We start from the raw sequence: 25,391 nt of genomic DNA, 5'->3' as shown, positions 1-25,391 counted from the left end.
GAGCTCTGGACAAATAAAGAAGTAAATTGATTTAAGGTGGACATAAGGGAAATTATTAAATGAATAGTTATATATAATAATAATAATTTCAAGTATTACTTTGGTAATAATGATAAAGGAGGATAGTAAATGAGGAGAATTTGAGAAATACTGGTGAAGGAGTAAGTGTTTAGAATCCAGAACTAGATCAAGTCCTGGCCAGTTTCCAAGAAAGAGCCAGATCAGTTATTTAACTTCCCTAGGCCTAGTTCCCTATTTTTCTCTTCTTTAAGATAAAAATAATTTCATTACCTCCCTTCCTAGAGTTATCATGAAGAATAAATCAGTATTTGTAAAGTGCTTATAAGAGCTCCTGGCACTCAGCAAGTGTTATATAAGTGCTAAATACCAAAGTTAATTAATTGATATAACAACAGAAGTGAATGTATTGGCTCTTGTAACTAAAAAAATGTATGGGTGACTATGCTGGATCCAACAGCCTCAAAGTATGTCACTGGTTATCTCTACCCACCCCATCCCCACGTCTCCTTCTCCCCTCCCTCTTCCCCAACCTCTTTACAGTTCAGCTCTGCTCTACTTCGAACCCAATATTGGCAAGGTGCTACTGCAGATACAGGGTGACAGCCTCAGCAACTACCAGAGATAAGAGGTGCCTTCTGGGTGGCTGGGGATATAACTCGGTTGGTAGAGTGCTGCTTGTTTTGCATGCATAAGGCCCTGGGTTCAATCCCCAGCACCATGAGTTCTGAGTTCTTTTCAGGTCTTACCTGAGTCACATGTCCCTTCCTCAATCAATCACTGTAACTAATAGGGAGAGCTCTGCTGCTTGGCCATCCTGGTTATATATACAGCCCTGAGTCTAAATGGTGGATCCAGGTTCTTTCAAACCACATGGATAGAAGGGGTAGAAGGGCTGATTCTTGGAGTGTTGGGGATCAAACCCAGGGCTTCATACCTGCCAGGCAAATGCTCTACCACTGAGCCTTAGGAGGAGTGGTTTTCCCAAGGATGTAGGTGTTCTTTCTTTCTTTCTTTTTTTTTTTTTTTTAAGAGAGAGAGAGAGAATTATTTTTTAATGTTTATTTTTTAGTTTTCGGCGGACACTACATCTCTGTCTGTATGTGGTGCTGAGTATCGAACCCGGGCCCGCCGCACGCATGCCAGGCGAGCGCGCTACCGCTTGAGCCACATCCCCAGCCCTGTAGGTGTTCTTCAAAGAAAAGCAGGATCTAGGGGTATAGATCAGTGGTAGAATCTTGCCTAGCATGTTCAAGGTCTTGTGTTTAATTCCCCAGCACCAAAAGAAGAAGGAGAGGGAGAAGAAGAAAGGGATTAGATGCTAGACAGGCAAACAAGCTAACAGAAATTTCAAGTCTGCTATAGTAAATAACCTTGTAAAGTCAACTCTCTGAGCCTGTTTCCATGTATATAAAATGAAAGCTTGGCTCCATATAAAGCTTACAGCAAGCAATCAATAGCAGTTATTGTTAGTGATACCCAAGTCATGGAGTTAACAAATCATGTAGCTGGGACCTGGACTTAAACCTAAATTTTCATGAGGCCAGTGTCTTAGTCTATTTTGTATTATAACAGAATACCTGAGACTGGGTAATTTGTAAAGAAAAGAAATTTGTCATAGTTCTAGAGGCTGGAAGTCTGAGGCCGAGGGGCTATATCTGGTGAAGGTCTTTTTGCTAAGTCATCACTTGTTGGACGTCATCACATGATAAGAAGGGGCAGCAAGTAAAACCAGTTCTCTCTTTTTTTTTCCTTATGAAGCCATTAATTCCATCCTAGAGGTCCTCATTCATGACCCCATTAACCCTAACCATCTCCCACACACCCACACCTCTAAGTATCATCAATGTATGAATTTGGGAATTAAGTTCCTAACTGTGAACTTTAGGGGATACATTCAAACCATAGCAGCCAATGACAACCCACCACCACCACCATCCCTCCCCACCCCTCCCCACCCCGCCTTTTGTACCAGGGATTGAACCCAGAGACACTTAACCACTGAGGCACATCCATAGCCCTTTTTATATTTTATTTAGAGACAGAGTCATGCTGACTTGCTTAGGGGTTTGCTAAATTGCTGAGGCTGCTTTGAACTCTTGATTCTCTTGCCTCAGCCTCTGGAGCCACTGGGATTACCGGAGTGGGCCAGGCCTGCCGCCAATGATCTTTATACTTTTCCATCAGTTTATGCTAACAGCAAACCTTTCTATCTCTGTGGTATAGAAACACTTCACCAATATTTTCTTACTTGATCCTTATAATAACCTTTTTTTCGTCGGTGCTGGGCACTGAACCCAGAGCATGATAAGGATGTGCTCAGCCCATGGCCTCTTTACTTTCTGCAAAATGTTACACACTTGGAGAACTAGAGGCTCAAGGACTATTATGATCACTCTATTCACTTTCTTGACTAATATTAAGTACATGCCACTTTCTATTGAGGGTGGCTCTTTCCAATGCCCTAGCTTCCTTCCATGTTTCCCATCAGCTAGGCCTCAGAGCAGCAGTTTGCAGGTTGCAGATTTTTATCTGTTAGTGGATCATGAAATCGATTTAATGAACTGTTACCAACATTTTAATTTAATTTTTTAAAATGAAACAGAAAACATCTGGTTCAACCCAAATAGTGAGCCAGAGTACTGTCCTGTGAAAGTCTGATTCGATTACACATCTGCACATGCAGATACAGGGTCATGATATAAAATGGTTTTCTTCCTGTTAGGCCTTGTTGAAGAATTTAAAAGATATTAAGTAGCAGAGCATCTCAAACTTTTGGTCCTAGTACCCCCTTTAATTTTTAAAAAATAATGAGAATTACTCCCCCTCAATTTTTTTTTTTTTAGGTTTTATCTATTGGTATTTTGCCATATTAGAAATTAAAACTTAAGGGGGTTGGGGATGTAGCTTAGTGGTAGCCTTGCATGTGTGAGACCCTGGATTCATTTCCATAAATAAATAAATAAAATTAAAACAAAAAAATTAAATTACAGGAATATGCAAGCACATATGCAGTTAGTTAACAGAATAAATTTGTCATTACATGTCTTGAAGCCTCTGGAAAACACTGTACCCTTGTGAAAGAATAACAGCAAAAAAGATAACTTTTTAAAGAATTTTTTATTTTTTAGTTGTAGATGGACACAACACCTTTATTTATTTATTTTCATGTGGTGCTGAGGATTGAACCCAGTCCCTCACATATGTTAGCCAAGTGCTCTATACTGAGCCACAACCTCAGCCCCTCAAAAGGTAACTTTTTACTTTATGTACTTAGTACTAATTAAGAATATTGGATGCTTTTGGTTTTTTGTTTGTTTTTCTTTTGTGGTACTGGGGATTGAACCCAGGGGCACTCTACAACTAAGCTATATCCCCAGACCTTTTATTTTTTTATTTTGAAACAGGGTCTTGCTAAATTGCCCAGGCTTGCCTGAAATTTGTGGTCCTCCTGCCTCAGCCTCCCAAATTGCTGGGATTATAGGCATTGACCACTGTGCCCAGCTATTTTAATTTTTTTCTTTGGTGGACATTGTTTTGAATTTTCAGATTCCCTGAAAGGGTCTTGGGGTCTGGTCTACAAGGTATCTTTGTTTAAATGTTTCTACCAAATTTCTATTTTACTGTTCCAGAAACAAACTCTTTATCTTCCTTCCCAAACTATGGACCTTCGCAGGATTACCCATTGGTCATTGGCATTACCCTTCTCCAGAGGCCCAAGTTCAAAACTCGGGATTCTGTTTGAGCTTTGTCTCCTTCACCCATCAGAGTCAGTGCCCCCAAATCTTATCACCTCTCTTCTCTCTTTCAAATGGACGAGGCCTGGAATTATTTGGAAGGTGGCCTAGTGTGATGATTGAGAGTATGGAGTAGTTACAAAGATCTTACAACAAAACTTTAGGAAAGATCCTGATGCATGTGCTAAATTCCAAAGTACCAAAGGTACAAAACAAAAAGCAGATAAACCTCCTTCCTTCCCCTGTCCTACAGCCACTGTTCTTCACCTAAAGGTAGTGTCTATTTTTTTTTTTGGCACTAGGGATTGAACCCAGGGGCATTTAACCACTGAGATAGGGTATCACTAAGTTGCTTAGGGCCTCACTAAATTGCTGAGACTGACCTCTTACTTATGATCCTCCTGCCTAAGCCTTCCAAGTCTCTGGGATTACAGGTGTGCACTACCATGCCTATTGGTAGCTACTTTTTTGAATATAAGTTTTAAGTCTGTGATTTCATGCCATGCCTAAACTTCTGTTGAACTCTAGGCCCACTTTGAACCCCTCTCTGGCTCCCTTCCCCCCAAACAGAGTATATTGCTCTTTTTGTGGGTAAACTACATAAACCTCTATGAAACACAACAAATTTATTGCTTTGACCATGGATGTATATACGTTTCTCACTATATTATGATTACCTAGCACAGTGCCTGATATCTACCAAGTTTGGTGCACAATGCAGAGTGAGTATTCAGTGAATCTCCGAGGATTGAATGCATTTCCCTGACCAGGCATTTTCACAGACTCTCTAGTGCCTATGGGGATGTAGTCTCAACTTCTCATCTGGGCTTTCCAATTCTTTCGATTCAGCCTCACCTCTCCTACCCAAACTGATCCCTTGGAAATTTTTTAACCAAGATAGTCTCCTCATTAGTGCCTGTCAGCAAGAGGCTGCCCTTCTGCCAGGCCTTTCTTTTTGCTGCTGACCATCAGCTGAACTTCTGAAACCAACTATTACCGTGATATCACATGCAATTTTCAAAGGGCAAGGTATTTATCTATGCATTATGTAAATAATTAATGTGTTGTTTTTTTTATGAGAAGTTGCCTTGTTTGGAAAGTTGCATGAAATCAATCCCAGTGCAGCATTGTTTATTAAAATAGCAAAATACTGCTGAGTGTAGTGATGCACACCTATAATCTCAGTAACTCTGTAGACTGAGGCAGGAGGATCATAAATTGTAGGCCAGTCTGGGCAATTTAGCAAGAACCTGTCTCAAATTTTTAAAATAATAATAATAATAATAATAATAATAGTAATAATATTGGCTGGGGATGTAGATCAGTGGTAATGTCATAAAGAAAAAAGAAAAACAAAAACAAAAAACTGAAGCTGGGCATGGTGGCATATACCTATAATCCCAGTGGCCCAGGAGGCTGAGGCAGGAGAATCACAAGTTCAAAGCCAGCCTCAGCAACTTTAGCAAGGCCTTAAGTAATTTAGTGAGATCCTGTCTCAAAATTAAAAAAAAAAAAAGAAAAAAAAAAAAAAAGCTGAGCTGGGAATACAAAATTCCCGTATTCCCAATTTCCACTTCCCTCATAGTTTTCCGTGGGGGCTGGAGGAGATCCTCTGTACACCCACACTGGGGATCAAAACTATGGTCTCATACATGCTAGACAAGCATTTTACCAATGAGTTACTCTCCACCTTGTTTCCCTATTACTAATATCTTGCATTAGTGTGGTGTATTTGTTACAATCAAACCAATACTAGCACACTATGATTAACTAAAGTCCATAGTTGTTATGGTTCACTAGGTTTTGTAGCAACATGTTTTTTTTTATTGATCTGTTTGGTACTGAGGATTAAACCCAGGTGTACTTTACCACTGAGCTACATCTCCAACCCTTATTTTTTATTTTGAGACAGGGCCTAAATTGCCCAGGCTGGCCTTGAACTTGTGAAACTCCTGCATCAGCCTACAGAATCACTGGAATTTCAGGATTGTGCTACTGTGCCCAGCATCAATTTGGTTTTGACAAATGCATAATGTCATATAGCTGTCAGAGTCAGTGTCCCCAAATCTTATCACCTCTCTTCACTCTTTCAAGTGGACAAGGCCTGGAATTATTTGTAAGGTGGCCTAGTGCAATGATTAAGAGCATGGAGTAGTTACAAAGTAGTTACAATATCATATAATATGGTTTTACTGCTAAAAATCCTTCTTATTGCCTCCTCCCTCTTTCCCCAAAACTCCTGACAACCGCTGATCTTTTTACTGTCTTTATAATTTTGCTTTTTCCAAAAGTCATATAGTTAGAATCATACTATTGTAGCTTTTTCAGACTGGCTTCTTTCACAATGCAGTGTGCAGTTAAGTATCCTCCATATTTTTTGTGGACTGGTAGCTCATTTTATCATGAATAATATTCCATTGAAAGTTGTACTAGTTTGTTTATCCATTCACCTTTTTAAAAAATATTTATTTTTTAGTTGTAGTTGGACACAATATCTTTATTTTATTTATTTATTGCTATGTTTTGCTGAGGATCGAACCCAGGGCCTTGCACATGCTAGGTGAGCGCTCTACCACTGAGCCACAACTCCAGCCCTCCATTCACCTTTTGAAGAACATCTTGGTTACAAGTAGATTACCTGATAAGCATTTTATAAATTTTTTTCCAGTATGTGGTTGGTCTTCATTCTTTTAACCAAATCTTTTGCAGAGAAGTTTTTCGTTTTAATGAAGTTCAACTTAGGATTTTTTACTTTTGTGTGTGTGTTAAATTGTTTGCTTTTTCATAAATTTTTTTCAATTTTAAATTAACATGTATTTTAAATTGACACGGTAATTGTACATATTGTACAGTTTGGCATTTAAATATACGTATAAAATGTACAATAGGCATACTAAAAAAAACTTCAGACATATATTATTTCTTTTTTGTTAGGTACATTAAAAATCCTATTTCCTATTTTAAAATATTAATTCATTATTGTCAACCATAATCATTCTATGTATCTAATTCCTCTTATCCATTTGTACCTTTGTACCCATTAAACATCCTCTCTTCATTCCTTCCTCCCACATACCCTTCCATTTTATTTTCATGGATCTAAAAACACATTAACTCAAGGTCACCTACGTTTTCTCCTATAACATCTTCTAGAAATTTTATAATTTGACATGTCACATTTAGGTCTATGATCCATTTTTAAAATATTTTTTTAGTTGTAGATGGACACATACCTTTATTTTATTTATTTTTATGTGGTGCTAAGGATTGAACCCAGTGCCTCACATGTGCTAGGCAAGTGCTCTACCATTGAGCCACAACTCCAGTCCCCTATCCATTTTGAGTTAAATTTATAAAAAGTTTGTCAGTGTCTCAATGTCTTAGTCTATTCAGTCTGCTATAATAAAATATACTGTAGATTGATGGGCTGGGGATGTGGCTCAAGCAGTAGTGTGCTCGCCTGGCATGCGTGCGGCCCGGGTTCAATCCTCAGCACCACATACAAACAAAGATGTTGTGTCCGCCAAAAACTAAAAAATAAATATTAAAATTCTCTCTCTCTCCCTCCCCCCCCCTCTCTCTCTCTCTCTCTCTCTCTCTCTCTCTCTCTCTCTCTCTCTTCTCTTTAAAAAAATATACTGTAGATTGAGTAGTTTATAAACAAAAGAAATTTGTCAGGTGTGGTGACACATACCTGTAATTCCAGAAACTAGGGAGGCAAGAGGATCACAAGTTCAAGGACAGCCTCAGCAACTCAGTGAGACCCTTAGCAACTTAGTAAGACCTGTCTCAAAATAAAAAATAATAATAATAAAAAAAAAAGCTGGGAATGTAGCCTAGTGACAAAGTGTCCCTGGGTTCAATATCCACTACCAAAAAAAAAAAAAAAAAAAAAAAAAAAAACCCCAACCAAAACAAAAAACAAACAAACAAAAAACCAGAAATTTATTTTTCACAATACTGAAGGCTGGGAAGTACAAAGACCAGGTACTGGCAAGTTTAGAGTATGGTGACATCCCACTTCCTGGTTTTAGGCAGATGTCTTTTTTGCTTTATCTCTACACGGTAAAAGGGACTGAACAAGCTCCTTGGGGTGACTTCCATCAGAGCACTAATTCCATTCAGGAGGGATCCACCCTCACAACCTAATCACCTCTCAAATGCCCCTATTTCCTAATGTCACCAATTTGGAGAGTAGAATTTCAATATATGTGTGGGAGAGAGAGGGGCATGAACATTCAGACCATCACCCTAGGTTTATTTTTTATATGGCTGTCCATTTGTTCCAGCCATCATTTGTTAAAATGAATATCCTGTCTGCATTGAATCACTTTTTCTACTTCGTCAAAGATCAGTTGACTATATTTGTGTGGGTCTACTTTTGAGTTCTGTATTTGGTTCCTTTGATCTATTTGGCAATTCTTTAACCCATACCTTTATTGATTATTATAACTTCATAATAAGTCTTGAAGTGGAGTAATGCCAGTCCTCAAATTCATTGGTGTTTTAAAATTGAATGTCATAATTTCAACATGCAAACATGCTGTGAGTCTCTACAATTAACTCTTGTCAAGTAGGTGGTGATGTATGGAATTCCCTATGGGTAGGGAATAAGAAGCTAAAGTACCTGCTTATTCAACAGGTAATGGTCCTGGTGTTTCAGTGCCTGAGCACAGTATCCTGCTCCCTGAGAAAGGAACCACACTCTGTCTATTGTCAGCAAGGTTAATGACTATTCCTCCTGTGTGTTAAAACATGGGAATGTGGGCTCAATGGTAAAGTGCTTGTCTCCTATGTGTGAGGCACTGGGTTCAGTCCTCAGCACCACATAAAAATACATAAAGATACTATGTGTTCATCTACAACTAAATAAATATTTTAAAAACCTAAAAAACAACAACATGGGAATTCCACTTGTTCTGTCTGGAGTTTGATCAGCAGATGTCATCTGCTCTGATTTTTGATTGGCACTACTAAAGAGTCTGACTATACAAAACTAGGCTTGGGTCTTGGATTTTGAATTCTGTCCCAAATTATCACTTTTAAATGTCCTGTAGCAGGTATTTCTGGTTGGTTAGTCCTGATCCTTACCTCAATTTCTTTACTTTTGCTTCCTCTTACAATATACAGGCTAGAAATGGCAAAAAATAATCACTTCCCTGATATTTCCAGACCTACCTAGTACATAGATTGCAAGATGTGCTTTGCTGGCAAGTGAGACATGAACAAATCTGTTGATGTCTTCTAAAGGGTTTTTACTTTTTTATTTTTTATAAAAAGCATTTACATTTTTTCTTTCTTTGTTTTTTCTGCCCTGATGCGTGGTACTGTAGCAGCAATGTTGTCACCAAAGGGAAAATGAAAACTAAAGATTCTAGAGCAGGAAAAAGTAGAAATGAATTATGTAGACTGGGTGAACTAATTTCAGCAATCACCTACTTCAAGGTTTCTTGTGTGAGAAAACTTGATCTCATGTGTTTAAGCTACTAGTGATCATATTATTTATTACTTACTGCCGGGTGGGATGGTGAATGCCTGCAATCCCATTGACATGGCAGGCTGAGGCAGGAAAATCACAAGTTCCAGGCCAGCCTCAACAACTCTGCAAGATTCTGTCTCAAAATTAAAAAATAAAAGATCTGGGGATGCAACTTAGTGGTGAAGTTCCCCTGAGTTCAACCCCCAATACCAGAAGAATGCCTCTTTTGGAAATGCCCAGGAATCCCTGACATATTTTCTTGAATCCCCACTGGTGGCAATCTTTGCCTTTTTGGACTGGATTGAAAGACAGTTAGCTTGGGAAAGAGAAAACTCAGCGGGGAGAGAAGAGCTTTGTTATCTGAAGTTTCAGAGCAAAAATTAACAACTACTTTTACAAATTCCCCTCAAAACTGGCCCCAAACCCTTCATTTAATACACAAAACCTATGTTGCCATAGAGAACAGAGTTGGGACAAATGGAAATAAGAACTATATTATTAAAAGCTACTGGGCTGGGGCTGTACCTCAGTGGCAAAGTGCTTGCCTAGCACGTGTGAGGCACTGGATTTGATCCTCAGCACCGCATAAAAATAAACAAATAAAACAAAGCATGCTATCCACACACAACTATAAAAAAAAAGAATTCTAGGTGTGGTGGTGCAGGCCCATAATCCCAGCTGAGGCAGGAGGGTTACTAAATTCATGCAAGCCTGAGAAATTTAGTGATACCCTTAAAAAAAGGACTGGGGGTGTAGCTTAGTAATGGAGTTCTTACCTAGCATGCTCAGACACTAGGTTCAATCCCCAATACCTCCCTTTCACCGCCCCCTTAAAAAATCCAACTACCTAGTGATCAGAATAGTTCAAACAGGAAAACATGTTGCTATGTGAGACAGAGAGCTTGTTTTCTTCATAGGAATGAAGTGAGGTGTAGAGGCGAAGAAGGAAAACCAATAGGGACAATTTGACTCTGATTTAGACTCAAGTCTGGGGAGTAAGATGGGCTAATTCTTTGGTAGCCTAGCTAAGTAGGATTTTCAAGAAGGAAACGAATCAGTAGGTAAATGGGAGAAGGAGAATGATTCCAAGTGGAAGAAACAGCCCAACCATAAGTGTAATGTGCATAAGATAAGATGAGATACTCTCCAACGACTCCAGGACTGGAGTGTAGAATCTGGACCCTTGACAATTTGGGGCTTTAGGCAAATCATCAAATTGTTCTGTGCCATAGTCCCTCCCCAACTTGGTTAAATGAAGGGAAAAACTAAAAACAATGAGTCTCATCCTTTACTCACAGTGATCTAGATTGTAACCCTAAAAGACTTTGCAAGCTGGGTATGGGGGTACATGCCTGTAATCCTAGCAGCTTGGGAGGCTGAGACAGGAGGATTGAGAGTTCAAAGCCAGCCTCAGCAATATCGAGGTGCTAAGCAACTCAGTGAGACTCTGTCTCTAAAAATACAAAAATGGTCTCGGGATGTGGCTCAGTGGTTGAGTGCCCCTGAGTTCAATCCCCAGTACCAAAAAAAAAAAAAAAAAAAAAAAAAAATGATAAGGGATGTAGCTCAGAGGTGAATTGCCCCTGATTCCATCCCCAGTACCAAACAAAATCTTTTCAACCAGAAGTTTTAAAAGAGGTTTTATTTCATTAATTGTTTAAACAATGAAATTATTTTTTTCTTTCTTTTTGTACTGGGATCGAACCCAGAGGCATTTTACCACTGTGGTACATCCTAGCACCCCACCCCGATTTTTTTTTTTTTTTTTTTTTGAGACAGAGTCTCACTAAATTGCTTAAGACCTTGCTAAGTCTAAGTCACTGAGGCTGGCCTTGAACTTGCTGTTCTGTCTCAGCCTCCTAAATTGCTGGGATTACAGGCCTGCACTATGCCCAGCTTCAGCTGATCCTCTTAAAGAGAAAAAGGCAGCTATTTTCATTTGCTGCCATAAGCTTTTTGTTGTTGTTATCGTTGTTTTGTTTTGTGGCACTAGGGATTTGTTTATTTACTTATTTTATTTTGAGACAGGGCCTCACCAATTTCCCAGGCAGGCCTTGAACTTTTGTAATCCTTCTGCCTCAGCCTCCTGAGTCGCTAGGATTGCAGGTGTACATCACTGTGCCCAGCTTCCATATTTATTTAAATAAGGTTTGTCTGCTTCCAAAAACCAAATTAGGGAATATTGGAATAATTAAATATCTACCCAATATAATAATTGTTTCTAGAGTGTCCTGGACATGTGATTATATAGCCTCTACTAGCAGAAAGAGAAAACTCATACCCTCTCAAAGTAGTCCAGCTCTATTTGTTAGGAAGTTCTCTCTTCTCTTCAGTTAATCTGAATATACTAATGGCTTGGAGCCATATCTGATTTTGAACTTAACTTTCTTTATTTTCTTTGTAGTGCTGGGGATCAAACTCAGGTCCCAGCACATGCTAGGCAAGTACCCTAACTACTGAGATATATCCCCAGCCCCTAACCACCTTTTGAGTCTCTTGTTTCTTCTGTGTAAAATGGGAATAAGAATAATACTTAACTCATAAAGTGGTTGTGAGGGTCAAATGAGTTAGTATGTGTGAATGTATATGTGTACACATATGTGTAGACATTCATAGAGGACATGACTGGGGGATGAGTGCACAAGTGAGTACCTCTCATAGAAAATAATCAATTGTAACTGCAGCTGATAGATGATAAAGTTTTCTTCTAGTTCCAAAGTCTATGATTCTTTCATAGTCAGTGGAACAGCTGTCAGGGAAACGTCAGGAGGAATGACCAAAACATTTTTAGGAGAAAGGCATGAAAAGCTTTATAAGCTGAATTTGCGAGGGTAGGTTTTTATTCTTCCATATGGGGAGGAATCACCCTTTGGGAGCTCACAGACTATTATGAAAGCAGAATTGGGAAAAAAGCAATTCACAGAGTGATAAACATGGGACAAACACTGTGAGTGCTGATATGTATATCCAGTCCATCCTGAGGGTAAGTGCTGCCTAGTCTTCACAGCAGGGACAGGAAATGTTTACATATTCAGATTCTTAGAGGCTAGTGGGCACAGTTCAGTGGTAGAGTGCTTTCCTAGCATGTGTGGCCCTGGGTTCTATCCTAAGCATTGCTCAGACACAGGAGTTAAGTCGATATGGATTGGAATCTCAGTTTGCTTCCTTACAGGTTAGGTGACCTTAGGCAAATTGCCTTTAACCTCTTTATGCTTCAAGCTTCCTCTCTGCAAAACACAATTAGCAATAACATCTGAGGGACTTTACACACACAATACAGTGAAAATACAAGCATTTTTTTTTTATCTGAAAAGTACTATCCTATGTGTAAGTGACAAGTTATCCTTCTCAGAAGTTGACAGTGTCTTCCTTTTCTGACTTGAAGCTCTGTGGTCTCTGCCTTAAGAAGTTAGGTGTAGCCAGCCTCATGGCACATGCTTATAATCTCAGCTACTGGGGAAGCTGAGACAAGAGGATGACAAGTTTAAGACTAGCCTCTGCAATTTAGTGAGATTCTCAGTGACTTAGTGAGACCTTGTCTCTAAAAAATGAAAATGGTTGGAAATGTAGCTTAGTGGTCAAGTGCTTCTGTATCCAATCCTCAGTACCACTAAAAAAGTTAGGCTTAGTGCCTCCCAAGTCACCTTGGTAACTTCCTTAGAGAGTGGGTCTGCATAAGACTGGAACTGCCTCTTCCTAGATGGGAACAGTAGTGACTCCACTAGTATCAGCTGCATCTTGTCTCTCCCATCAGTCTTAGGGTTCCCAGAGTTTGTGTGGCTGACTCCCCTTAAGGCTACTGAGTGCAGGAGCAATTCCCTTTTATCCTCTTCCTTCAGGCTAGGGAAACATGAGTGAAGAATGTGTTATTTCGGCAGCCCACCTTTCTCCCCTCAGAGGGAAGTAGTAGCCTGAGGCTTGCTTGGGGGGGGGGCGGGGGCTGGGCCCTAGCAGGAGGGGTCCAGCAATTCAGGGGCTCAGAAGTCTTGAAGAGCTCTTAACGGGTGTGTTGTTCCTTGGAGGTAATGGGCGAGTGTGTGTGGGAGGGTCCCGAAAGCAGCGTGAAGAAGCATTTTTCATTGTGGTGGGAAGGGAGGTGCGTCCAGGTAACTAATGGCAACCGGGCGGGGCGAGCCCGCTCAGCCTGGGCTCCTTGGCGGCGAAAAACTACGACTCCCAGGATGCCTCAGGGCTTAACCCGCTTTCCCGCCCGCCCACTGGCTGCCGGTCCCGTGAGCAGCAAAGCGGATTGGCCGCGGCGGAGCGGGGCTCCCCCACTAGCAGGTTAGTAGGCGCCGCCGGCAGCAGACGTTGACCGGGCGCGGGGGGGGGGAGCTGGGGCCCCAGCTAGCCATTCTGGAAACTGTCGGGCGCCCTTTCCGTAGCGTAGCCACCGGCTGCGAGGCGCTGGGCGGGCGCGGAGACTGCGTGGCGCAGGCGCAGTGCTGGGCTTCTCCTGGGTCCCCAGACAGCTGGAGGAGATAAACAGAGCAGGAGGAGGGAGGGGGGTGCGTGTGTGAGAGCGCGCGAGGGAGTGTGAGTGTGTGTGAGCGCGGGTGTGAGGCGGTGCGCAGGGGCGGGCGGAGGCGCTGTCCGGCCCCGGCCAGGCGCCGGGCGGGGAGCATGGGAAGAGGCTAGAGCTGCCCGGGCCCCCCAGCCCCCTTCCCGGGATCCGCGCCCCCACTCCCGGGAGAGGGGCCGGGCCCCCCGGACGGACATGGGCTCCTGAAGTTGCGCCGCTGCTGGTCCGTGGAAGAGACCTGACAGGTACGAGTCGCCGCCGCCCCCAGCCCTCCGCGGGCGCCGAGGCGGGCACCGGCTCCCGCATCCCCAGAGCACGGGCCGCCGGCTCTGGGCTGGCTCCAACCCTGCCGGCCTGGGGGCCTGAGCCCGCCCGCCTCTGAGCCCCAGGATGTCCCAAGAGGGGACAGGCCTCGTTGGGGCGGCGGGCAGAATGGGCCGGGGGTGGAGTGGAGACGGAGTGCTAGACGGGAGAAGGCTGTGGGTGTCCCGGGAGGCTCTGCTGGGGGAGAGGTGGAAGTCGTCCCATCACGGGACTTTTTTGCGGAGTTTTTGACATCTGATCTGGCACCGGTCTCAGGAAGAAGGGGGCAGGTGGAAGTCACAGGAGCAATGACCTGACCTGCTGTCTTGTTCGTATTTATTTCTCTCTCTCTCTCTCTCTCTCTCTCTCTCTCTCTCTCTCTCTCGCTCTCTCTCGCTCTCTCTCGCTCTCTCCCTCCCCCCTTCTCTCCCCCTCTCGCCCTCTCCCTCGTGTGTGTGTGTGTGTGTGTGTGTGTGTGTGTGTGTGTAGCTTCTGGCAGCCGCAGATGACTTCAGTGGCCCGTCCTGACTCCAAACTGAACTTTGTCAAGGTGTTTCCACCAGTCGCCCTGTACAAAGGATCTCTACTTGGGTATGGGCCATTCAGTACCCATTTCAAAGGGTAAATAGGAAGTGAGGAGATAGAAGAGACTTCGAACCAGCAGGATCCATTCTTTCTGAATATTGCAGTAGGACACCCCCTTGCCAGGCGGATTGGATTTGCTTGGTGCCCTCTGGCTTACTCTCCCCTGCCAGGGTTTCTAGAGAAGAAGTATGGGGGCTTATGACTTATGTTTGATAGCCTAATATGACTGTTTTCCCTAAAGTTTTTCTCAGATTTTCTTTAACTTCCTGAGAAAGTGATAAAGCGGCTTTAAAGTTTTCTTCTCAAGTTTGAGAGTTTAGGAACCTGATTCAGTCCCCACTTTTTCCAAGGATGGGATGGATAATCAGGGCAAAGTGGCAGTTGAGTGTTCCTTTTTAAAATAAGCCTGAAACAGTTTTGAGGGGAAAACTATTTTGAGGACATCTTCTGATTCAAAGAGGTTATGAAATCCCCAAATAAGGCACAGGTATGCCCAGTGGTCTGCATTAAGCTTTTTTTGTACTTTAGAACCTTGGGTGGTTAGTTTCTGCTCACCATGGTGAAGGAACAACTTAAGACTATTTCTGGTTTGAGTTCTGACTTTTCTTCTGTGTAATTCTTGTATCTTTAGAGGGATAGAATTGAATCTTTTTTGGGGGGTGTACTGGGGATTGAACTCAGGGGCATTCAGCCACTGAGTCACATCCCCAGACCTATTTTGTATTTTATTTAGAGACAGGGTCTCACTGAGTTGCTTAGCACATCGCTGTTGCTGAAACTGGCTTTGAACTCACGAACCTCCTGCCTCAGCCACCCCCCCACCCAGCCACTGGGATTACAGGCATGCTCCACCTCGCCCAGCTAGAATTGAATCTTTACTGTTGAGTGTAATACCCAGATCCTCTAAAACAGACCAAGGAATAACAGGGCTGAGACTAACAATTGATTTCTTTGTTGTAGATTGTCGTATTTCATTTGCAGGCCTAGAAAAAAAACTTTTCTGTCAGTTTGTGACCACACTGTTTTGAAGTCTGGGATCCTTTTCCTTTTGACCTATTGGGGAATACACTTATGCTCAAGTCACATCTCAACTTGTAGAGACAGTGCTTTTGAATCAACTCTGCAGATTAATTTAGCAACAATCCTTATTTCTGCCTGGAACTTCTTTCCTGGTTGTCACTTGGGGAGAGAGAATATGTGTAATGCTTATGATGATAATGTTAACTATTATTTGCCAGTTTTGAATTGTCACACAGGTGGCAGTTTTTCTAGCTGGAAGGAATTCAGTATTGAATCTTTCATCAAGCATCCTCTGTACAGTGTTTTCACACACCTGGACTTCAGGATGTAGAAAAACACAACTGAAGATATTAAAGCCCATTTGCAAATATCTGGATCTTGAGGAGCCAACTTCTGAGGAAGACTCAGACTGTGCCTCATTCTTACTTACTTTTATTTTTCTTCTCTCCTTTTAAATTAGGGCATATGGCCCACACATGCAGTTCTGGGTCTTAGATAAAGTCATAGACAGCATATAAGATAGTAATACTTGCCTTTTCTGGTTTAACAATTACAGGGTGCAGTGGAGAATATCTGTAATCCCAGCAACTGAGGAGGCTGAGGCAGAAGATTGAAAGTTCAAGACTAGCCTCAGCAACTTAGAAAGACCTTGTCTCAAAATAAAAAATGAATAAATAAATAAGAAGGATCAGGGATATAGCTCAGTGGTATAGTGTCTCTGGGTTCATTTCCCAGTGCAAAAACAAAAACAATAACAGCAGAAAATCTGTCCTGTTTCCTTTCTTCTTTCATTCTCATCTTTCTAGATTCTTCGCTACATCTTTGGGCTGCCATTTAAGGTTGCTGGAGCCATAGAATGCTTGGATCGTGCTTTCTTCTTTCTTTTTTTTATACTTTTTTTTATTGGTTGTTCACAACATTACAAAGCTCTTGACATATCATATTTCATACATTAGATTGAAGTGGGTTATGAACTCCCAATTTTACCCCAAATGCAGATTGCAGAATCACGTCGGTTACACATCCACAATTTTACATAATGCCCTATTAGTAATTGTTGTATTCTGCTAATGCTTTCTTCTTTTTTTTTCATGTCTTCAAAAACCCAGGTCCTGAAAGTTGCCATTAGAAACCAGTCCCATGTTATAGTTAATTCTGGCTAATTTACTTTGAGAGAGATTTACCAGTTGGCATATGTCTTAAAAAGTGACTGACATTTATTGAGGGTCTGGTGTATGTTGGGCTTGGTACTAGGTAGTGTTCTTACTTTATTTAACAGTCATGATTGTATTGTGAAATCAGAATAATTTTCTCCATTATACATAGGAAGAAACAGATTCAGAGAAGTTAAGAAACTTGCTTAAAATCCCACAGCTAGTAAGAGGAAGGATTGGAATTCAAACCCAGGTCTGTCTGCTTTGTGATATTGAGTTGCCTCTTGGGACTATGACATGTGATAAGGGGCTGAAAAGACCAAGGTTGAGAGAGCCTGGGAAACATGATACCAGCCTGAAAATGCCTGAAGAATTGTCATGGAGAGAGGGAGCTGGGCTTTCTCTATATGATTCTAGATGGCAGCACTAGGATTAAAGGAGAGAAAGTCCAAGAGGGTAGTCTTTGATTTGATAGAAAATTTGACTTACTTTTTTTCTTATGGTTCTGGGGCTCAAATCCTGGGCCTTGTACATACTAGGCAAGCCCTCTGCCTCTGATTATATTCCAAGCCCTTTTATTTTGATATGGGTTTCACTAAGTTCCCTATGCTAACCTTGAATTTGTGATCCTGGTGCCTCAGTCTCTGGATTAGCTGGGATTACAAACATGCACCACCATGCCTGGCCACCATAGTTTTAACACATTTCAGTCACCTCAAAAAGAAACTTCATACAGCAATGAGATACCACTTCATATTCAGTAGTATAGTTATAATTGAAAATACCTAAGCGAGTCACCTAGCAAAGAATTTGGCTTTCTAAAAACAAGATGGACTACCTTCTGAGGGAGTGAGTCACCCATCATTGGATGTTTTCAAGCAGATTCTTTGCTGCATTTTTCACAGCTGTGATAGAAGGGTCCATACTCAGGTAGATATTTGAACTAAGTGATCTTTCAGTATTTTAAATAGTGTGATTCTATGAAAATGATATCAAACTCCCTGTCTTTTTTAAAAAAAATTTTTTAGTTGTAGTTGGACACAATACCTTTATTTTATTATTTTTATGTGGTGGTGAGGATCGAACCCAGCGCCTCGCACATGCTAGACGAGCGCTCTACCACTAAGCCACAACCCCAGCCCCACTCCCTATCTTTTTTATTATAAAAAATGACATGTATTCATTATCTGCTATGTACTGGGCACTTGCTAGACACATTTTTACAATATCTTACTTAAACCTCAGAAATCTTCTGTAAGGTAGAAGTAATCATTATCTCCAAATGAAGAAACTAAGACTATAGAAAGTAAAGAAATATGCTGGAGGTTACATAGCTAGTGATGATAGGGATACTATTTGCACCCATGTTTGTTCCTTGTTAGCTTGGTGGCCTAGGCTAAGTCACAGGTCATCTTTAAGCTAGTTTTCTCATTTGTAAAGTGAGGCTTATGATGGTACCTATGTTATAGTGAGCTTATGAGGACTGAATGATATAATATGTGCTTTTTACTGGACCTTACTGATTGCCCTCAAGAGCCAGGGCTTGGGGGTAAAGGAGTACCACTTTATTGGCTTCCTCAGGGTGAATTTGGGCCTGAGTGAACCCCTCAGAGTTCTGGGTCTCATTCTTTGTACTATTAGTAATAGCTGCAGACTCTTCAAAGGGCTTTGTGACAATAGTGACTAATACTAAAAACTTGAAGCCTGAATAAGGGGAGGAAGTAGCCAACAGGTCAGAATATAGGAGGCAGCTTCAGGCCCAGTGCAAAGCAAATTCTCAGCCACTTTCACAGAGCCAGATTCAGGGGTCACTGTTTACATTTTTATATTTAATATCTTCTTTTACAACAAACAAGGTCAGAAACACTAGAGCTGTGCCAGAGCTGGATGCCAAGAATAATGAACCTTAATCCTCCCTGTAGCCATCTGGGGAGGTATTAACCCCATTTTCTTGGGGATGGGGTTCTGGGGGGAAGCAGGATAAGACCTTGCCCAGGGAGCTATCCAGGGCTTTGAAGGGCAGAACCTTTGTAAGGTTTTGTCTTTTTTTATGAACCCATTTTCTATTTTCAGGAAAAATAAAACTGCTTATTTTTGAATCTTTAGGGAACCTTTCTCAGAATTTGAGCCAGGTAGCCCTTTTTGGGCACCTTTTTCAGTTGAAGCCTGAGTGTTTGGGGGCTGCTGTCTTACTGGTTCCCTCTTGAGTCACAATCTGGAAGTAGCACAGATGTAACTGAGTTAGAAAGGAAGCATTTCCAAATTGATTGGCTTGTTTTTGTTTGATCTTTCTGCTAAGTAGAGTTAGAGGGTGAAACTTCAGCGACTTCCCTCCAAGAGGTAGTACTTTGATTGGGGCAGGATTTGGAAAGATGCAAATTAAAGGTAAAGTCCAAGACTAGATGCTCTTCATTAAATATGGAGAGAGGACAGCATTATCAAAATATGTTTCTTTTTCTCTTTCTGTTCCCTTCTATCTTATGATAATTGTGGGCCTAGGAGAAGGCAGGTAAACTATGATCACTGAAAGGCAAAGTTCTGAAAACGTACTCAAAAAAATGTTCACAAAGCTCAAATGGGACTATAAAGTCCATTCAGGCAGAGGAGGCATCAAAGTGAGTTCTCATTTAATCTCCCAAGAAAGTAAAGAATTTTTTAGGATTGACTTCCATAGAGAAAGCTTCAGTCAACCCCAAGTGGGATCATTTGAGTCAGGAGCCTCAAATGTGGTAAGGAACATTTCCAAAGGTGCTTCACTGATGAGACTTCCTACAAGCCACACCTTTTCTAGGAACTCTCCTTGTGCTAGCTTCAGCAGAGTGAAGGTTTTGTTTTGTTTGTTTGGGTTTTGGTGCTGGGAATGAACCCAGGGCTTTGCACATGCTAAGCAGGTGTTCTACCACTAAGCTAAATCCCCAGCCAGGGCAATTTTGACTTGGATGTAGTTCAATTAGAGATAGTAATAGTAGTTATTTTTTGGTTGTCAATGGCCTGGACTCTGGGGTCAGAATATCTAGATTGACTCTGTTTAATAACTATGTAACTTTGGTAAGTTAACTTTCTGTGCTTGAGATCCTGCATCTATAAAGTGAGGATAATAAGAGCACCTGTCTCATAGGGCTGTTATGAGGAATCTGTGAGATAGATAGCACTTGTAAAACATTTAGAATGTTCAATAAGTATCATTTACCAGCCTTGGTATCAGGCATTTTACACATGTGCTCTTCCATTTCTTAATACCCTGCAAAGGTGGGTATTATTAATTTAGGAAACTGAGGTTTAGAAATGTTAAGTCATGGGGCTGGGGTTGTGGTTCAGCGGTAGAGTGCTCGCCTAGCACGTGTGAGGCCCTGGGTTTGATCCTCAGCACCACATAAAAATAAATAAACAAAATAAAGGTATTGTGTCCAACTAAAAAATAAATATTAAAAAAAAGAAATGTTAAGTCACACAGAAAATAGTGGCAGAGCTGGAATTTGAACCTTAGATCTGTTATATTCCACAACTCAATTCTTATTATGCTACTTCTAGTGACCTTTATGAATTGAAAATACAGCTTGGTCTTCACTTTGTTGCATTTTTTTTTTCTTTTCTATAGGATTGCTCCAGTAGGAAAACCACCACAAATAGAGTTAAATAAAACTTGAGCGTGTCTTTTGCGTAATTGAGAATGTCGAAAGGGAGTCTAGTTGTCACCCTGGCTGGAGGCAACATGTCCAGAGGAAAATAATACAGATGATTTAAATTCTCTCTTCTATTTGCTGCTAAATAGTAATATCTCCTTAGAATCATAGGAGAGGGTTATTGGAAGGAGTTTTGTAGCTCATATCTGAGTCATCCTTGCATTTTACAGATGGAAAAAGAGACAGAGAATGAAATGCCTCACTAAGGGTCATACAGCCAGTTAAAAGCAGAGGCTGGCTTGGAGCACAAGACCCCAGATCCCAGTCCAGTGCTTCTTCCTCAGTATCATGTAATGTTGTGCTTCAGTTATCCCTTGTTAAGTGGGCATAATAATAGCTTTATGGATTCCTCACAGGATAGTTCTGAAGCAATTTAAAAGTATGAACAAGAGCACTGTGATAGGAATAAAATTATTATAATGTATGCAAGGTAGTCATGTTGTTATTCATTAAGGAACAGTTCAGTAATCATTATTAGTACCTGCTAAATTCATCACTCCTGGGAGACCTAGGAGGATTAATAGATGAATGAGATGAAGAACTGGCCCTCAGGATGCTTTGTTTTTTAAGGAACAGAAGCCACATACTCCTCCCGTTCAAGGTAGAATACAGACAGGAGGAAAGGATAAGAAGTGAATTTTCTTTTTATATGTAAGTTGTGATTTTTGAGGTAGAGAAAAGGAAAAAAGATTTGGGGCTTTTCTTAATAATTGATATATAATTCACATACCATAAAAAAGTATGCAATTAGCTGTTTTTAGTAGTCGCAAAGTTTGTGCAACCCTCATCGCTATCTCATTTTAGAACACTTCCATCACTCAAAAAAAGAAGCACATATTTTTTTTCTATACATTTTTTTATTGGTGCGTTATAGTTGTACATATGGTGGGGTTTGTTGTTGCACATTAGTACATGCACACAGTATCACAGTATAATTTGACCAGTATCCCTCCCCAGCACTCTTCTATTTCCCTTCTCCTACCTTCTGATCGCCTTCCTCCATTCTACTGGTTTCTCTTTGCTTTTCATTCGTTCACCCCCCCCCCAACCTTTCTTTCCCTTTTTCCTCTCTAGCTTCCACATGTGAGAGAAAACATGTCTCTTGACCTTCTGAGTTTGGCTTATTTCTCTTAACACAATGGTCTCAAGTTCCATCCATTTTCCTGTGAATGATAATTTCATTCTTTGTGGCTGAATAAAACTCCATTGTGTATATATACTGCATTTTATTTATCCATTCATTTGCTGATGGATATCTAGGCTGGTTCCATAGTTTGGCTATTGTGAATTGTGCTGCTATAAACATGGGTATGCATGTATTGCAATGGTATGCTGACTTTAATTCTTTAGGATTATTACCAAGGAGTGGTATAGCTGAGTCATATCGTTGTTTCATACCTAGTATTTTAAGGAACTTCTATACTAATTTCAATAATTTACAATCCCACTAACAGTGTAAAAGTGTTCCTTTTTCTCCACATCCTCTCCAACATTTATTATTCGCCATATTCTTGATGATGCCATTCTGACTGGTATGAGACGAAATATCAGTATAGTTTTGATTTTTCATTTCCCTAATTGCTAATGATGTTGAACATCTTTTCATATATTTGAGAAACACATACTTTTAAGATATTACCACCTGTCCACCGATCATCCTCATCTCCTCTTTTAGCCTTAAGCAACCACTAATTTACTTTCTGTCTCTATAGGTTTTCCCGTTCTTGAAATTTTATATAAGAAATCATATAATACATTGCTTTAATCATCTTAAAAATAAACAAATCACTTATGTATTTATTTTTTACTTATTTTTTTAACACATTGTCTTTTGTGACTGACTTCTTGTACTTAGAATGTTTCCAGTTGGGCTGGGGATGTGGCTCAAGTGGTAGCACGCTCGCCTGGCATGTGTGCGGCCCGTGTTTGATCCTCAGCACCACGTACAAACAAAGATGTTGTGTCCGCCGATAACTAAAAAATAAATATTAAAATTCTCTCTCTCTCTCTCCCTCTCTCACTCTCTCTTAAAAAAAAAAAAGAATGTTTCCAGTTATCCATATTGTAGTATAAACCAGTATGTCATTCCTTTTTATGTAAATAATATTCCATTATGTGACTATACCACATTGTATTTATCCATTCATAAGTTAATGGGCATTTGAGTTGTTTCTACTTTGGGGCTATTATAAATAACACTACTATGAACATTCCTGTATAAATTTTTGTATGGCTATTTGTTTTCAGTTCTCTTGGTTATATACCTAGGATTGGGATTTCTAGGTCATGTGTTAATTCTATGTTTAACCATTTGAGGTGGGCTTTTCCTTTTTTTTTTTAATGTGCTGGGAATGGAACCCAGGGCTTCGCACATGCTAGGCACATATTCTGCCATTAAACCACATCCCCAGGCTGAGGTGTGCTTTTTTATCTTTTTTTTTTTTTTTTTTTTTGATACTTGGGATTTAACCCCCAAGGGTGCTTAACCACTGAGCAACATTCCCAGCCCTTATTATTTTCTTTTTTATTTAGAGACAGGGTCTCACTATGTTGCTTAGGACCTAGCTAAGTTGCTGAGGCTGGCCTCAAACTTGCCATCCTCCTGCCTCACCCTCCTGAGTTACTGGGTATTCAGGCATGTGCCACCATGCCCAGCCTCCATAGTTTTAAAACATTCTTTCACCTCAAAAAAAAAAAAAAAACCTCACACCACAATGAAACACCACTTCATACTCAGTAAGATGGCTATAAATTTTTTTTAAAGAGAGAGAGAGAATTATTTTTTTAATATTTATTTTTTCAGTTTTCGGCGGACACAACATCTTTGTTTGTATGTGGTGCTGAGGATCGAACCCTGGCCGCACGCTTGCCAGGCGAGCGCGCTACCGCTTGAGCCACATCCCCAGCCCTATAAAATTTTTTTGTAGTTGTAAATGGACAGAATGCCTTTATTAGTTTATTTTTATGTGATGCTGAGGATCGAACCCAGTGCCTCACACATGCTAGGCAAGTGCTCTGCCACTGAGCTATAGCCGCAACCACCATACACACACACATACACACACATATCTGAAGATCAAACCCAGAGTGCTTAACTACTAAGCTACATTGCCAGCCCTTTTTATTTTTTATTTTAAGACAGGGTCTTCAGCTGCTCAGGCGGCTGAGGCAGGAGAATCACGATTTCAAAGCCAGCCTCAGCAACAGCAAGGTGCTGCAACTCAATAAGACCCTGTCTCTAAATAAAATTCAAATAGAGCTGGGAATGTGGCTGAGTGCCCCTGAAATCAATATCCAGTACCAAAAAAAAAAAAAAAAGTCTTACTAAGTTGCTTAGGTCCTTACTAAAGCTGGCCTTGAATTTGCTTGCTATCTTGCCTCAGCCTCTCGAGCTGCTGGAGTTATAGGTGTATGCCACAATGCTCCCCAATAACATTTCATATTAATGGAAGCATACAATATATAGTCTTGCACTTAGAATAATGTTTCTAAGTTCATCTATGTTTAGTATGTATCAATACTTCATTACTTTTTACAGTTAAATAACAAATGTGTATGTACACATTTTAAAAATCTAGTCATTGCTTAATAGGCAGTTGTTTTTGCCTTTTGGCTATGATGAATATTGCTACTGTAAACATTCTTGCACAAATTTTTGTGTGGCCTATCTTTGTTTTTAACAAGTCACATTTTGCTTTTGATCTTGCATTTCAAAGCTAACACAGGTGATAAAGACTATACTCCCTGCCCTGACTGCCCCCTGCCCAATACTACAGTGGAATTCTCATTGTTTCTGGTAGGGAAATGAGAAAGAAATGTAACCTATGCTACTGAGCATATATAACAAGAGTTTTAGTAAAATTCATATTTGGCTAACATCTCTTGAGCACCTACTGTGATCCAGATACTATTATACACTTTCTTTTTTTTAAGTTTTTTTTTTTTTTTTTTGAGAGAGAATTTTTATTTATTTTTTGTTTAGTTATCGGCGGACACAACATCTTTGTTTGTATGTGGTGCTGAGGATCAAACCTGGGCCGCACGCATGCCAGGCGAGCACGCTACCACTTGAGCCACATCCCCAGCCCCTATTATACACTTTCATAGATAATTTATTTCTCACAACAGACTCATTTTACAAATGAGGAAGTTAAAACTCAGAAAAAAATTTTTTTTTCGGAGGCACCAGGAATTAAATTCAGGGACACTCTACCACTGAGCCACATCCTCAGCCCTATTTTGTATTTTATTAGAGACAGGGTCTCACTGAGTTTCTTAGCGCCTCACTAAATTGCTGAGGCTAACTTTGAACTTGCGATCCTCCTGCCTCCACCTCCCAAGCTGCTAGGATTACAGGTATGTGCTACCGTGCCCAGCCGTTAATTAACTCAGAAAACTTAAATAACTTGCCTAATTGGCATGTTGAAAGGGCTGGAATTCAGGCCCCCCAGATACCTCAGTATTTGAAGTCTATTCTCTTTTTGTTACATTATCCAGATAGGACTGTGGCACACATGGCATGGATGGTTCCTTTTGTTGGAATATTACCATTCAGTCCTTGGTTCCAGATAGGTAATCTTTGTGGATGGGCTTTGTTCTAAGGCTTATTAACCTCAGGCTATTATATTATTGGTACCCTTTGCATTGTGAGTAGATAAATTCCTCCAAATTAAGCAATTAATTGAATTTTTTTTAAGTACATGGGGACTGAACCCAGGGGTACTTTCCCATTGGGTTCTCTCTCTCTAGCCCTTTATTTATTTAATTTTGAGACAGTGTCTTGCTAAATTGCCCAGGCTAGCCTTGAACTTTCATTTCTCCTGCCTTAGCCTCATAAGAAGCTAATTCCAAGCATATGCCATTATGCCCAGTGAATATTATATACTGTTA

The 25,391-nt window shown here is 40.6% G+C and overlaps 1 protein-coding gene across 3 annotated transcripts in view; it reads left to right on the top strand.

Moving 5' to 3' along the window:
* Window positions 1-13,670: 13,670 nt before the first annotated feature.
* The window catches only part of WDTC1 (WD and tetratricopeptide repeats 1), a 65,964-nt gene continuing 54,243 nt past the window's right edge, over window positions 13,671-25,391 (top strand). Inside the window, exons 1-2 of one of the 3 annotated variants that reach the window (XM_081306626.1) lie at window positions 13,671-14,001; window positions 14,549-14,650. The gene's annotated coding sequence lies outside the window, so the exon portion shown is untranslated. Of the gene's footprint in view, window positions 14,002-14,548; window positions 14,681-25,391 lie in introns of all 3 variants that reach the window. The other 2 variants (XM_081306627.1, XM_081306625.1) reach the window with 2 other exon arrangements.

This window comes from Spermophilus citellus (assembly GCF_964194105.1).
Source record: "Spermophilus citellus genome assembly, chromosome: 9".
In the NCBI taxonomy this organism is placed as follows: Eukaryota; Metazoa; Chordata; class Mammalia; order Rodentia; family Sciuridae; genus Spermophilus; species Spermophilus citellus.
The sequence above is the reverse complement of the archived record's forward strand: the minus strand, read 5'-3'. Positions and strand labels throughout refer to the sequence as shown.